Consider the following 16756-nt stretch of genomic DNA (forward strand, 5'->3'; position numbering starts at 1 on the left):
CCTTTAATACACCATAGCTCAACAATCATCCATTATTAATTTCAGTTCATGTCAATTTTCTCTCTCAACATTCCATCTCTTAAAATATAAATACTATTGTGTATTTTATTGACAGGGCAATTTCTTTTCAAACATCATAAAAAAAATCTAAAATTGGTTGTAAACTTTCTTCTTGAAAACGACTAGATTTTATCATTAATCAGACAAATCTTATTGTTAATCACCAAAAGGTTAAAATACCTGACTACATCTGATGTAAACACCACTAAATAATAAGACTCCGACAATAATCAATCGGAAACAATCAATTTTTGGTTTACAAATCCCTTACATTCTACATATATCAGCTGTTTTAAAAATTATTACAAATTTGAAAGAAAAAATGTCTCTTCTCTCCTTGGATCTATGAACTACTCTTTTATCATGGCTCTGCAACGATTGCATGCTGAAAATGACCCAAAGATGTACCGAAACGACTTTTCTAACCGATAATTCGATTTTTTTAACCTACATGTAATGTATTGATTTCATCTTTTTCTGAATTTATTTGCGCATCAACTTCCGTGCTTGATTCGAATTTACCATTTTTATATCATTTATTATTACATCCATTATTAAGTCTTGTGTCTATGACATCTTTTGTTCATGTGTGTGTGTGATATTATAAACTACATTATATATAAAAACTAAATCATTTCACCGAGACTTATATAATTATTGCAGGAGGCCTTTGCCAACACACCAACGTATGTGCAAAGAAATAAAAAGAGAACGTCAGTACATTCCCTCTTCTCTTCACAGTCACACCATTCGCTGACAATGCGTCCTTCTACATAGAAAAGGATATAAGTAATGATCCGCTTATTTAAACTGGGTGTGTTCCGATATTAACTGCCAGTGCTGAAAATCTATAGCGCACGTAACATATACTGTATAGTTTCAGCACTGGCTTATATCGGTATGACTTGGAATATACAATATACAAAAATTATACTTTGTATTTTTTTTTTTAACAAATGACCGCAAAAATAGTGCTTATAATACCAAATCGTTATCTCTCATCATTATTTTTAATTGTATTCCAATAAACTATACTCTAAAAATATACTCTAATAAATTATAAAGAATGACTGGCATTATAACAAGTACTCGCGTTATGATAGCGTCAGTTGTGTTCTCGTTCCTAGAGTGATAACTTCTGAGAGCGTTTCTGTAGCGTTTTCACGTCATCTCGTCAGTAAGTCAACACCATCGTAACAGTATTATCTGATCTAAAATTGCTTAACTAACCAAGCGTTTACGATATCTTCGATATTCCGAGATTGCGAAACTGGCTTCTGACGTGTTTCTAAAATGAATTATCCTATCCCATAAGCTTTCCAGTTCCCTTAATAAAGTTTAAATCTTCGATCGTACCAAATATAGCAAGTGCGTGGATATTTTATAAAGTAACGATAAAAGAAACACATATAGAGATAGTCACATCAATTGCACAATGACTTGTACGTGACGTCATGTGTCCTTAAACAGGAGACGATGATAACGAGTACAGTCAGTTATTTTACTCTAGTTTACTCATTAAGCGGAGAAATGACATTTCAAAAAATGGAAAATTTTCGTTTGAAGAAGAACGACGTGTGATTATACATTTTCTAATCGCTGAAGGCGACCATGCTGATTGGCATTTTGAAATTTATTATAGGATGGTTACTGCGCGTAAAGATTAGGTTTCATGGAAAACGAAATAAATGTCAATCAATATAATCAGTATAATGCCTTCAGCGATTAGAAAACGTATCGAACGTTGTACTTCATCAAATAAATTTTCCAATCAAAACATTATCTCTGCTTAACAAATGAACTGGAATAACCAGTAAGACAACTAAAATTGTGCTTCCTGTCCAAGGATACGTGACGTCACATGGAAATCATGCACACATAACACCGCGTATGTAGCCACACATAATATTAAATATAATCAAATATGCATAATGTCGATTAGTGGTTTCCCACGAGGCGTGAACATAGACGTCAGTAGGATTTTTTCCAAGCGAGGGTATGATTCAAGTCTCCGCCTGGAAAAAAAACTTGCTGACATCTATGTTCACGTTCATGGTTCACGCCTCGTGGGAAACCGGCATAACAGAATTTTTTATATCATGTCGAGAGTGGCTGCTATAACGCTCATCATCTTTTCATTTGATCAATTTAATAAAAAGTTTAAAATTAATTAAAGATGATAATAAAACGCATACAAATTTGAAATTTCAACATAGTATATGGGAGTTTCATCATCATTAAAACTACGTCATTGTTAAAATATTAATATAAAACCTTATTGAAATAGACGAGCCTTATTATAATATACAAATACATTTAAAATTGATTGAACTAGTAGTGGGGAAAATACTGTAGAATTCCGTTATGCATGAAGGATAACTGACCTTATTTCTGGTAATATTTCGCCGGCAATATTTCAGAAAGTCGAGGCTGATCTATTCTGAAGTACAGTCAGTCTCGGAAAATCGAAAAACACAGTGAGAAAGTTTCATTAATCCATATAATGATATCAGGAAGACGAAGACAATGTGACAGAAAAGAAACAAGATAAATTTAAAAAACGAGCAAGATAGATTAACGTTAAATAGCTCAGCTGTTCTATTTACGAATTGCAATCGCCAATATTTACGCATTACACACATATTCTCGACAGATTTAATTTAAAAAAAATAAAAACGTAGATTCCCATAATATTGTAGCATGTAAAATTAATAATATTTATACAAGAGTAAAAAATAAAGACAATTAAGAATATGTAACATACGCTTTTCACATAATGAATATCTTAGGCTCCAATTTATATCGTAATCGATCAGCGAGAGAACACGTTAACGAGGGCCATAAATACATCCGCGGCGGCTGAGACTTTCAAAGTCAGTGAAACTCAGTTACTTAAATTAGATCCGGACGTCCCTTACCCAACGGCAGACCAATAAAATCTTCCATTACCGCATAACAGCGCGTCAACGTGAAATGAACGCGACCGCGCTTAACTTCTGGTCCCTGGGTTCTCCAGGGAAGGGCACGACGGTAGACAGAGAGGCAGTTGGGGCAAAAAGGGATAAGTCGGGCGTAGGATGGTGGATGCAGAATCCAGAGGCAATATTTCACGGTACTTCCCACGACGCGTCTACCGCTTCCAGCTCTTTTCCTGGCCGCTTCAACATCCCCCTCTCTTCACTTTTCGCTCCGTTCGCTAAGTTGACGGTAAATTCGCTTGGCGTCTGAACGGTATTTCAGGAGCGTGAGTTTTCCGTCATCCGTCCATCGATTCGCCTTAACGCGGGGATTAGGTAGCACCAAATAAGAGTCACGTCGCATCAAAGCGAGAAGAAATTTCCCTTTTCTCAACTTCATATGATTTTGACATTTACTACGTTTTTACTTCTATGGCACATTTTGATGATAATAACACGACTGGTTATCTATTCTACTTCGATCGTATTCATCTATCGATCGTTTGCATAATCATTACAAAGAACTTTAGTGATAAAAACTACATATCTCTCCCTCCCTCCCTTCCTTCCATCTCTTTCTCTCTTTTGTATTATACGTGTATTAGCATAATGTAACCATTTTATGCGAAAGATACAACACGATACGTAACCTGAAGAGGTTGCATTATACAAAGAAAGTCTATAAATGCACACAAAAGTTACTTGTATGTACACATTTTGCTCTAAAAGTTACAAAGAGCCATTTCACGCAGAAAATGCATAACGTAATTCAAAACACGCATTCCCGAAGATTCCACAAGTGGTAGCTACAAGTTCCGCATAGAAACTTTCATCGTGAAAATAAACGCGAAGCATTACCTCTCAGACATGCCTCTCTTTCAGAATATAAATTTCATATTTTACAAAATATTAATCTCTCTCTTTCTCTCTCCCTCTATACCATTTTCCCCCTAATCCTCTTTCTAATTCTTTAATCCTAATTTTTCCCGTGAAATAAGATTAATCGACCAGCGAGCATAGTAAGAAGAAAAATAAAACGAAATACATCGAAATTCATTCATGTCGGAGGTCGTTCCAATCACAAAAGTGTAGGAAGACATTTACAAATGATCTCCGTAATCTCAGTGCTTAACAGGCATAACAAGTTCTCTCGAGTCTGCAGCAACTTGTTAACAATCGCCTGCGGGCCGATGCAGCAGCGAGTGGCGTGTGACGCCCGGAACGCCGTCCTGCATTACGCAAATGAGGCATAAACTCTGACGCTCAATGGAGATTATTAAACAAGTAAATCACTTAGTGGCCTCTCACGTAGGAGAACACATTTGCATGTTGTGGAGAGTCGGACGAAATCTGCAATCTGCATTCCGCATCAGAGCGAGAGAAACATAAAAGCCAATGTCGAGGAGCTGAGATTTGGGCATTTGATATGCGTGTAGATATAAATATAACGCGATGGTTCTAGATGCGGAATAATGAATATTTGAATAAATCGAGGAAGAACGTGAATAATAAAGTAGATATAAAAGTATCGATATAAAAAAAAAGAATTTGCGGATTAAATCGGAGAACGATTAGATTCACCGACCGGCACTCTTGGAAGAAGCTTAATTCGATGGAATTTAATATATTCGCGCGCAAGCTTTCGACTGAGATGCAAAATTAATGAAGTAACGCAGATAAAGAATGAAAATCGAATGAAAATCGTGATTAACGTTGGACGTTTTTCATCCGCAGCGATTAAATGCACTTCTTGTCCGCGTTAATAATTATCACTGCGTTCATTAAATCTGGCATAATTACTTCCGACAGACTCCAACGAATATAATCGCGTTTTGATATTGTAGTTATAACAAGCACAACTTTAGAAGTAAATAATTAAATTTTTAAGCTGCTCGTTTCTTATTTTATCATGCAATTACTCATATAAAAGAGAGAGAAGATAGATAATCCATTTTCATGAAATTAGAATCAAGGTTAATATCATGTTTCATTTAATAGATTTCCTTTCGCTCGAATTATTCGGTTTATCATTTCACTCTTATCCGTCAATGCTTTTTCACTAATACATAATTAACCCTTACCATACCATCTACAATTTGGTGCCTCATCCATACCATCAAGGGTCACTTCAAATCTCTTCGTTTTTCCACACACCTCTTCAAAATAATTAAAAAAAATCTCTAAAAATTCACCAACGTACTTTCAACTTTCTAGAATAAATATTGACTCTTTATTTTGGGAAATAAATAAAATGTATAATTTATAATTACCGAAAGACTCAAAGAAACTTGCATGAACAGGAATCGCTCGGTCACTAGTTACCCATATTAGTACGGTAAGGGTTAATATTTCCAGAGAAAAACATGACTTTAAGTAGATTTAATAGATTTACATCCTTTAATAGATTAATTTCTTATTAGAACAAATTCTCAGATTTCCGTTCTTTGCACTAAAAATGTTTTGCAGCACAAATAGTACACCGCAATATAGAAGTTCTTAGGGAAGGCGGCGTTTATACGATCAGAAAGGACAAGATAATTAAATACCGTCGTAAAATTGCTTTGTTAAACGATAAAGTACGTTCATTCGAATTAGCACGTTAATGTTATGACAAATTAGTTTGCAAAATGACTCTAAACGTAAAGACTACTGAATTTCGAGATTTTGTCGAGAATTAGCAACAAATGTCATAAAGGTAAAAAAAACAGATGTATTTTTAAATACTCTCTTATTCTCAAAAGATAAAAAATTGTATAAATTGTATATTATAAATTGTAAAATTGTAAAAATTGTATAAGTTTAATATTTATATTTTTAAAAAATAAGTGGAACTTATTCATTTAGTCAATTAATTTCAAACATTTTAGAAGAATAAGAGCTTAGAGAACAGCTTTACACTTTCACTTTAAAAAATCTAAAAAAACATTAAAAATAATTAAGTTAATAAATAACACTTTCGTGGCATGAGAGCTAATTTCACTTGTACAATAATGAATCAATAATAATATACTGTTACATTCATAATGTCAAATTGTACTCAATTTGAGTTATTTTTAATCGTTTCTATAGGTCATCACTGCTCCTTCATAATATATCGTTAATTTAACTAAAATAATGGAGTTACACATTTTAACTTAAGAAAAAATGTAGGTATCAAATTTAACTGAAATTTAATTTATTATTTATTAAATGTATACGTTAATACAGACGTTAAAATTTACTTTGAAATTAATCACAGAAATGGATTAATTTACTTTTCGACATATACATGGAAATTAAAAATAAAAAAATGTTTAACTCAAAGGATTGAGTTCACGCAGAATATTTTTTGGGATCAGATTAGAAGCCAGTCGGATTTTCTAAAAAAAATTATGAATTCTGGTTGGGAAATCTATGAAGATTCTGATCAGAAGTGTAATGTTTTGTAAATTGTAAACTAGATTCTAAATGGGAAATATAAACAGATCCTGGATGGGAAATCTAAACAGATACTCGAATTTTCTTCTAATGTAAAAAGGTATTTTGTATATTTAATTAAACAAAAATGCGTTTCACTATGTTTAAATTTAGAAGAATGTAAACCAAAACGAACATTTGTGTTTCCTTTACTACATTAATAAAATAATTACAATTGAACTGTTACTCTGTGTTAATTATTTATAAATAAATTGTATAATACTGTCTACTAAATTAATTTTATATTAATTTATACACTTTTTTAATCAAACAAATCAATGTATAGTACATAATTATACTAAATATAAATAATGCTAATACAGTTAAAGCATAATTTAAATAATATTATTGCGATCACAATATTATTTAACTCTAAAACAAAAATAAAAGGTAGAGTTACTAAGGGTAATTGTAACAGTGAGGGTAAATGTGACATGCATTTGAATGAAAAACAAATTTTAGAGTTATTCTTATCAAACGCATAAAAAGTATAATTGTTGATTACTTTCAATGTGTTTGATAAAAATAATCCCAAAAAATTAATTTTTTATTCAAATATTATTGTACGTCATATTTACCGCCACAACTACCCCCTGTCACAATTACCCCTAGAGTGACCCTATACAGCAATATAAAAAAGAAAGTTACATACATCATTAATCAATATTTATATATGTATACAATTTTTATTTTTTATTCTATTGCACTGCAATAAATTCCATGTTTAATAGATGTAAAAATGTGATTTTTCATTCGATTTCACATATATGTATAAAACCGCGATTTTGACTAATGATATGAAAAAGAACCATGTGAATTTCTGCATTAATCTATTCCGATTCTAAACAGAAAATCCAAACTTGAGATAAAAATAGATTTTCTAATTCGTAGCGCAATGCGATTTACCCACTTGGGACAAATGTGGATTTCCTATTCTATTTCTATATAAGAACAACATAATTTTCATGAAAAAAAGGAAATGCGAATTTCTATATTGTTTCTGTTTTGATTCTAAAAAGAAAATACAAATTTGGGATAAAAATAGATTTGCTAATTGGTATCGCGGTGCGATTTACTTATTTGAGCATTCTAATCAGAATCTAAGATGTATTTGGGAAGATTCTGGGAAATTCCTATGCGGGTTTCTATGCGGGATTATCATTGTTATCATTGTACCTTTGATATCTAATAGTGTAGTTAATTAACTAATCTAGATTTAAGCTACTCGATCCGTTCGCAAAGTTATAAAGTAAAAATGCATCTTATATGGAGCCAAAATTATTCGTATTGTATTGGTCCCCACATATGTGCAAATTTTGCAAAAAAAAGTCGAGCTTCATTCTGCAAGTATAATCGTAATAGCGGGACTAACGGCAACGATCGTGGTATTCAGTTAACGATCTTACAACAGCACGGGATTGTGCCTTGAATCTCAAATGGACAGCTACGCGCAAGCTAGTGGCAATACTACCACCAACAAAGATATTCAATGCTAACGATCCTGTCACCGGACGAAGGGTTTCCGGTTCCGCAATACTCCAGCGACATTAGCGTTGGGGGCACGTTTCAACGGGCGAACTGGCATGGCTCCATTTAAACCGCTTGAATGTGGCTTGTCATTATGCGCAAATTTCGATAACAAAGTCGTAATGCAAATGGTGTTCAAAAATTTCCTGACTTTTTTCTTTACTTATTGTCAGACTGCTTATACTATAACTTCCGCGAACTAAAACTTCAATTACAGTTACAACGTTCCAAGAAGAACGAACGAAAACCAAGTTGATTTAACCGAATTTATTCAATAAAGTATAATAGTACGGACACAGTAAAGTGAGATGATCGTGGTTTGAGGACTGAGACACGATGGAAAATGTCGCCAATGAAAATAAGAAAAGTAAATAGTCGTATCGTTGAACGTTGTTATCTCAACTGAATGAATATGTGATATCATGTATAGCGAATTATGCGAGTCTGTAACTTTCTCGATAAGCTACAGCATTTCAGAGCGTACCAAAATATCGCGATACAATATTAATGAAGTCATCGGAAGAGCTATACATGCATGTACATACGTAATCAATATCCCTATCCTCAAGTATTACTGACACACTTCGTGCTATCCGCAGAGTCTAAATAATTTTTTTAAAAAAGGACAAAAATGGCTAATACATAACGATAAGTATTTTTTCTAATGTTCTAATTGATTCCATTGTATATTAAATCTTAATCTGACATAAATAAAGATTCTGAATAATCGTTTCAAGACAACGTTTTTGAAATATACAAGAATACAATTGTGCTAGAATAGACAAATTGAAAAAGAAAGAAAACAGAATGAAGAAAATAAATTTTATATTTTCCTTAAGAGAAAGATTGCTAGCAGGGATTAAATAAGCAAGTTAAAAATAACATGTGGTATTTCTGGTAAATAATATTGCAAGAAGTAAAGAGGCAGAAACATTTCCAACGTAATTATCGTAAAAATGGATAGAGGAATATCATTTAAATTTAATCATTTCAGCAACAATGTCTTCTAGGAATATAATTTCTAGTACTGAAATTTGCGCTGAAAAAATAGGTAAAGAAAAATAATTGACAACTCGGTCATTGAGATCTACATACACGAAGCATTCGCAGTGCACTTCAACGAAGAGATGCACGTGGAATGTGAATTTTAAAGCGTCAAAATGGAAATCCAAAAGTTTTACTCGAAAGATCGCATTAGATTAGTGCATTCACCATTGCGGCAGGAGTGCAATTATTTGCTCCGACTGCAGCATCTAAAATAAAGCCTCGGTCGTGAAACAATAAGGGTGATTCCGCAATGATAATTAATGAACTCGCGGTCGCTGAGAAACAAAAGTTTGTGTTGTAAGGATAAGGCCGCATGTGACTCTAATATAATTTACCGTACATAAAGTCTGCACTGCGAATAATTCGCAGAATGCATAAAGACACAATCGATGCCGTAAGATATAAACAAAAAGCGAAGAACTTAATATCTATTTTTCGAAATAAATTTACAGTTTTTAAGATGCTTATCTTGAATATTTAACAGCTTTTTAAAAAGCTTATTCGCATCACAATACTATTAAATTGCTTGTCAATTTAATTTGTGATATTATCCTATTTCAGCTTCGGTTTGAAACTGTATTTCAAGAAAAATAATTGGTACACAAGAACTGGAAATGTTAAACTGGAATTGTATAAATTCGCAAGAAATATTATTAAATACGAAGACTAGACCAAATATGACGTTTTTCACTCATGTGTCTAATATCTATAAAGCCTATATATTATATACAATTGCATAAGCGTAGTTGTAAATGGTGAATTCTTACATCTACAACAATATATTTACGCAACTGTAGAATGGGCTTAATACTCTGTTTTTCAAGAAAAAATCAAATCGTTCCTTTTTAATATAAGAGAAGTGTCAGAAATTGCGCAACTGCAGACTTCCATTTCTGCGTTATAACAGCATGTATAGTTTTTGTAAACGCTCATAAAATTTCCTCTTAATAGAATAAAATGCTGCAAATTACAGAATAGCCGCATTGATTGCCAGCACAACAATATAATGTTTATAAAATTTTTATATGTTACATCGTTATCAATACTAAGAAAACTTAAATTTGCAAAAAAACTGGATTAAATATTTGAACTATACTTGACAATTATTCTATTGCATCTTTCCTTTATATACGTATGTTAGTTTTTGTTCCAGTAGAATATTTAATATAACTTATTTAATATAGAGTGCTTTCCATGTAGAAACACAAGTTGATACAAATGTTATTTTATCTTTCTTTGTATTCCATGTGTAACAGAGACAAAATGATACTTGTGTCGACTTGTGTCACTAAATATGGAAGGCACATGGATATAGGACATTCTACAACCACAGTATAATACTTTGATAGCGCTTCCTAGCGATTAATTAGAATTCAAAATTCAAAAATGGAAATGTCGAGTCCGTAATAATTTTCGAGTCAGCGGTTAATGTTGGCCAATACTATCTATTATCGAAAATCGATGATAGATCAGTATGCGCCAAATTATAATTACGCTATACTCTCTCTATCATCGATTTTCCTATTCAAATAACTCATATTTGTAATATACATGACTCTGTTTTTTTAGGATATAATGCACAGACATTATATTATAATAATTAATTAATATTGACAAGTTATAAGTGATATCTGTGTGACACGCTGTCGTTATCCGACAAGGGTTTAAAAATGCGAAATTTTATTAATTAGTAATATACCCACTATTTAAGATTTGGGATGTTCAACAAAGCTTCACGTTTCTTGTCATGTTCCGTGATGATTATCAACGCTGCAATTTTGTCAATTTGCGAGTGACTTAAGCATTGCGGACATGTGAACTTATTGAATTGTATCATTCTTGCTAAGGAGGACTCCAAAGAGAGTTGAAACGTTCAAATAAAGAAGACATCGATCCATTTCTTGAGTATTGATTGATTATTATAACATTTGCGCCGTTTATCATCGCTGACTCTCATTAGCCTACTATATTATAATATTTGTTTGTTATATTGATTGACAAGTTAATTATGAATAGAAAACTCTTAATTATTACACGTAAATTATATTTAAATATATTTAATCCTAAGTTTTCTATTAATGTTAGCTCGTCTCTAAAATCTCTCTCTTTCTCTCTCTCTCTCTCTCTCTTCTCCTTCCTTTTCTAATACATTTAAAGGAAATATGTATTAAAAAATTCTTCACTTATGTAATAAAATACACAGTATATTTCAATAATTTATTTTATTGTTTTACTTGTTACTTTTAATTTTTCCTTTCTCTTTTTTCTATTGTTAAATATCTAACTATTTTCCATTTTTTATTAAAAAAAAATTTTTTTTTCTATTTTTTATTTTTTAAATATCTAACTATTTTCTATTGTTAAATATCTATTATAACTTCAAACATTCTTTTATAATTATTATTTAATACTTAAATTTTCCAAATAACAATGTCTCTCCTCATAATGTTCTCAATCCTTGGTTTTCTAAAAAACGTACTGTTTAGTGCTTGGTAAAAAATATGTAAAGAGTAATATTATTCTTTGATTTGGATTTTATTAAATTTTTTTTATCATTACCTATCATTTTTTAGTGAGATATTCTATTTATAAAATATGTAAGTCCTACAATTTTTTATGTTTATAATTTTAGCATATAAAATTTCAAGCAATTGATCTATCATTTCATATATTGTAAATAGTATTTTGTCCAATAAAATAAAACAATAAAATACCCGTAAATAATGCAACGATATAATCAGGCATATATATATAAATTTTCGTTGCTAAGAATTAGCAACGAAGATCCAGCTTCGACCGTAACAGGCATTTTTTAATTTCTAGTAATGATTGTGTTTCTCACATATACGGTCTAAAATAAAGATATATAAATTTTTTATATGCATATGTCGATGTAAACAATACAATGACAAATAATTGCATTGCTTCGGGATTAAGTATTTATTATACTTATTAATACTATATATATATATATATATAAATTTGCTTACATTATTATTACGCAATTAACTTATATTCATAAATCTGCATATAGGGTAAGTTGGGGGAATATGCCACACTTCAGCAAAGTTAGCTTTTTAGTAATTATTTGTTCAATTTAAAATAACTTCACATACTGATCTTTCTTCCAGCCTTTATCTATTATTTGAGTATAATTGGAATCGAATATATTCATTTTTGTTATTAAAAATAAAGAAATACGAAAGTGCTGAAAGATGGGTAATATGCCACCATGAGAGTAATATGCTATATACAAAAAAATACTAACTATAACATTTCTTTTGTTCTTTTTATTATAAGAACACATTATTAATGATTTTTGTGATGAAAATAAACATTTGTAACATAATATAGGTAATATAAACAATATAAGGATATAAGAAATAACATCGACAGATTAAGTTATATACAACATGTAAAATAAACTTTAAGACACGTTGTTAATAACATAAATATATCTTTCTACGAACAGTCCTCGTGAATCCATCTACTGCAACAATTCGATATTACCCAATTACATTTTGGGCCATTTTTAAAAGTAAAAGTATGTAATGGTAAAGTATGAAACGTATAAATAAATATTTGTTTTACTTTATATTTACCTAGTGCTACAAGTAGTCCAAGTTACAGTAATCAAGAAAATTCAATTCATTAAAATGGATTAAAAAACTATATTCTCTATTCAGAATTTTGAATTGAGCAATAAATTAATATAATACAATAATAAGCAAATAAATAAACATTTAAGTTTATTTATTAAGTATTTGTCAATACTAATATCCTGTCACAACGGAATTATGCGGCAAAACGTTTGTTTATAGCGCCCTAACCTATATATTAGAGAAAATGACTACTGGCATTTTACCCTAACAAAAGTGGCATATTGCCCCAAGACGTCATTTCATCTTATGATGAGCCTGTACAGTACGATTGCTAAGAAAATGAATCAACGATGTACTGAATATTTTCATTTTAACCTACACTAATAGATTAACAAGCTAATCGAGCTAAATACATATTGTGCAATGTTTAAATAATAATTTACATAAATCACTATTAAAGTTATAAGAAGTACATTTTCGTATATACCATACCGTCATATTTACCTCATAAAAACAATACTGTTGCGAGGAAATTCTTGATACTTATGCAACACGTTAAGCACGCAATTGTAAATAATTCTGTCACTAACGCAAGCGTTGCTAATCGGTATCATTGTTAAACACAACGAGTGGCTTATTCCCCCAACTGGCATATTCCCCCAACTCACCCTAATTTACGTATATGTAATAGGCACAATTTTAACAGATTTATTACTTCAAATTAAAACAGAAGGCAATATTTATCATTCACGGACATGATGTGCAGCAACGGAGTCATAGGATAAACTCGGGTATGACGGCCATAGTTTTTTAAAATGCAAAAAACATACATTTATTCTTGTTACTTTTTAAGAATATTTGGGATATTACTTGCCAGCTTAACTGTAATTGATTAGATATTACAACAGTTTTTAGCAGAAACGTGCAAAACTTTGCAGATAGTCGAAAGAAAAAATATTAGATAATATTTAAAATATTGTTATTTTGAACACAGTGTACTCATATGAACTGCTGTAAATATTGATTATCTTTACGAATGACTATAAAAATACCCTATTTATCAATAATTAGAGAAATTATGGCCTATGGCCATTTTTTCCGTATGACCATAATATACCCTAAGTTTACCCTAATAACAACTGTGATAACTGCAAAATATAAATATATCTAAATTATAGAAAAGGCTGAAAATAATTAATACTTCAAGAAATAAAATCGCTTCATTCTTAATCATTGTTACATTACTAATCCACAAACGAATAATTCTGCAATAGCTGAAATAATAAATTACTTAATTTTTTCATGATTGTTCCGCTGTTATCACGTCTGAGGTTTCCTCTTCTTCTCTTGTAAAGATAGACGATCTTTTTGTAAAAAATCGTACTTTTTTCACCTAAAGGGTAATTTCTAAATGATTTTCAATGTATCGATACGCGCATCGCCCATCCTTACTTTCTTGTTGTCATATGTGAAGCTAGGACCTCATTTTTCGCACCGCAAGTTTTAACGCAAATTCTGTTTGCACTCGCAATAGTTCTGTATCAATATATACATGCCGTGTGGATTTGTAAAAATAGTACGACTATCTATTACCTCTGTCAAACTAGCAGGACCAAATGAGCAGAATCGAAAAAGACCTTTCGAACTATTTAGTGTTCATTTTGTGCTAATTTGTGCTACAAAAAACAATTTTGTACCATATGCCGTTTAGAAGAAACGTGTGGCGCTGCCAGCTTAATATCAGGCTAGAAGGACTACAAGAAAAAAAAAAGAAAAAGAAAAATAGATTTGAATAGTACTGATTTTGTGCTAATTTGTGCTATCAAAAAAAGTTAATATATTGATCCATTCCTCAAGAACCAATCCCTAACTGAATTAAACACTATTAAGTTCAAGAGCAAAGTACCCTTCGTCATGGGCACAATCAACCCGAGCAGAAATGAATCTAACCAATCTGATTTACCATCTAAGCACTAGACAGTATTAACTAGATAAGATTTCTAACTCGTCACTGGATAGTCATTAGCTAATATTTCATAATATCAATAAATCTGTCTAGCGGCTGTCTAGTAAATAAGATGTAGGGGTAACATCGTAATTACTAGGCAGTCCCTAGACAGATTTTTTCATGTCCAGAAATCTGTCTAGCGGCTGGCTAGTAAATAAGATGTAGGGGTAACATCGTAATTACTAGGCAGTCCCTAGACAGATTTTTTCATGTCCAGAAATCTGTCTAGCGGCTGGCTAGTAAATAAGATGTAGGGGTAACATCGTAATTACTAGGCAGTCCCTAGACAGATTTTTTCATGTCCAGAAATCTGTCTAGCGGCTGGCTAGTAAATAAGATGTAGGGGTAACATCGTAATTACTAGGCAGTCCCTAGACAGATTTTTTCATGTCCAGAAATCTGTCTAGCGGCTGGCTAGTAAATAAGATGTAGGGGTAACATCGTAATTACTAGGCAGTCCCTAGACAGATTTTTTCATGTCCAGAAATCTGTCTAGCGGCTGGCTAGTAAATAAGATGTAGGGGTAACATCGTAATTACTAGGCAGTCCCTAGACAGATTTTTTCATGTCCAGAAATCTGTCTAGCGGCTGGCTAGTAAATAAGATGTAGGGGTAACATCGTAATTACTAGGCAGTCCCTAGACAGATTTTTTCATGTCCAGAAATCTGTCTAGCGGCTGGCTAGTAAATAAGATGTAGGGGTAACATCGTAATTACTAGGCAGTCCCTAGACAGATTTTTTCATGTCCAGAAATCTGTCTAGCGGCTGGCTAGTAAATAAGATGTAGGGGTAACATCGTAATTACTAGGCAGTCCCTAGACAGATTTTTTCATGTCCAGAAATCTGTCTAGCGGCTGGCTAGTAAATAAGATGTAGGGGTAACATCGTAATTACTAGGCAGTCCCTAGACAGATTTTTTCATGTCCAGAAATCTGTCTAGCGGCTGGCTAGTAAATAAGATGTAGGGGTAACATCGTAATTACTAGGCAGTCCCTAGACAGATTTTTTCATGTCCAGAAATCTGTCTAGCGGCTGGCTAGTAAATAAGATGTAGGGGTAACATCGTAATTACTAGGCAGTCCCTAGACAGATTTTTTCATGTCCAGAAATCTGTCTAGCGGCTGGCTAGTAAATAAGATGTAGGGGTAACATCGTAATTACTAGGCAGTCCCTAGACAGATTTTTTCATGTCCAGAAATCTGTCTAGCGGCTGGCTAGTAAATAAGATGTAGGGGTAACATCGTAATTACTAGGCAGTCCCTAGACAGATTTTTTCATGTCCAGAAATCTGTCTAGCGGCTGGCTAGTAAATAAGATGTAGGGGTAACATCGTAATTACTAGGCAGTCCCTAGACAGATTTTTTCATGTCCAGAAATCTGTCTAGCGGCTGGCTAGTAAATAAGATGTAGGGGTAACATCGTAATTACTAGGCAGTCCCTAGACAGATTTTTTCATGTCCAGAAATCTGTCTAGCGGCTGGCTAGTAAATAAGATGTAGGGGTAACATCGTAATTACTAGGCAGTCCCTAGACAGATTTTTTCATGTCCAGAAATCTGTCTAGCGGCTGGCTAGTAAATAAGATGTAGGGGTAACATCGTAATTACTAGGCAGTCCCTAGACAGATTTTTTCATGTCCAGAAATCTGTCTAGCGGCTGGCTAGTAAATAAGATGTAGGGGTAACATCGTAATTACTAGGCAGTCCCTAGACAGATTTTTTCATGTCCAGAAATCTGTCTAGCGGCTGGCTAGTAAATAAGATGTAGGGGTAACATCGTAATTACTAGGCAGTCCCTAGACAGATTTTTTCATGTCCAGAAATCTGTCTAGCGGCTGGCTAGTAAATAAGATGTAGGGGTAACATCGTAATTACTAGGCAGTCCCTAGACAGATTTTTTCATGTCCAGAAATCTGTCTAGCGGCTGTCTAGTAAATAAGGTGTAGGTGTAACATCGTAATTACTAGGCAGTCCCTAGACAGATTTTTTCATGTCAATAAATCTGTCTAGCGGCCGTCTAGTAAATAAGATGTAGGTGTAACAGCGTAATTACTAGACAGCCCCTAGACAGATTTTTTCATGTCGAGAAATCTGTCTAGC

General features: G+C 32.5%; 1 protein-coding gene across 1 annotated transcript in view; it reads left to right on the forward strand.

Annotated features, from left to right (window-relative positions):
• The first annotated feature begins 1173 nt into the window (after positions 1-1173).
• The window catches only part of LOC108762744 (facilitated trehalose transporter Tret1), an 82808-nt gene continuing 67225 nt past the window's right edge, over positions 1174-16756 (forward strand). The window contains exon 1 of the mRNA XM_018509888.1: positions 1174-1237. The gene's annotated coding sequence lies outside the window, so the exon portion shown is untranslated. The remainder of the gene's footprint in view (positions 1238-16756) is intronic.

This window comes from Trachymyrmex cornetzi, unplaced genomic scaffold (genome assembly GCF_001594075.2).
Source record: "Trachymyrmex cornetzi isolate Tcor2-1 unplaced genomic scaffold, Tcor1.1 scaffold320, whole genome shotgun sequence".
In the NCBI taxonomy this organism is placed as follows: Eukaryota; Metazoa; Arthropoda; class Insecta; order Hymenoptera; family Formicidae; genus Trachymyrmex; species Trachymyrmex cornetzi.